This window comes from Penaeus monodon, chromosome 22, assembly GCF_015228065.2.
Source record: "Penaeus monodon isolate SGIC_2016 chromosome 22, NSTDA_Pmon_1, whole genome shotgun sequence".
Lineage (NCBI taxonomy): Eukaryota > Metazoa > Arthropoda > Malacostraca > Decapoda > Penaeidae > Penaeus > Penaeus monodon.
This window is the reverse complement of record NC_051407.1, coordinates 7,719,650-7,719,950: the sequence shown is the minus strand read 5'-3', so window position 1 is coordinate 7,719,950 and position 301 is coordinate 7,719,650.

Here is a 301-nt window from a genome sequence, read left to right as displayed (position 1 = left end):
GTATGTATTGTGTATTACAGGTTGACTGGAAGTCGTTTTTTTAAAGTTCAAGAAGGAAGATATCTATTTTCAATATATGCGGATGCGGATATGTAGAACCAACATTTAGTGCCACAGATACAGGATTTTCTTTAGATACTTAGAGGGGAGTAAAATATATCATCAGCACATTAAAAAGTAAGCCAAGAATATATTAATTAAATAATAATGCTATTTCAATTTCTTTTATGGTGCACTTGTTTCTTAGTTCTCCAAATATTAGAACTACAGTGTGCAGAACCAAATAACAAAATGATACGTG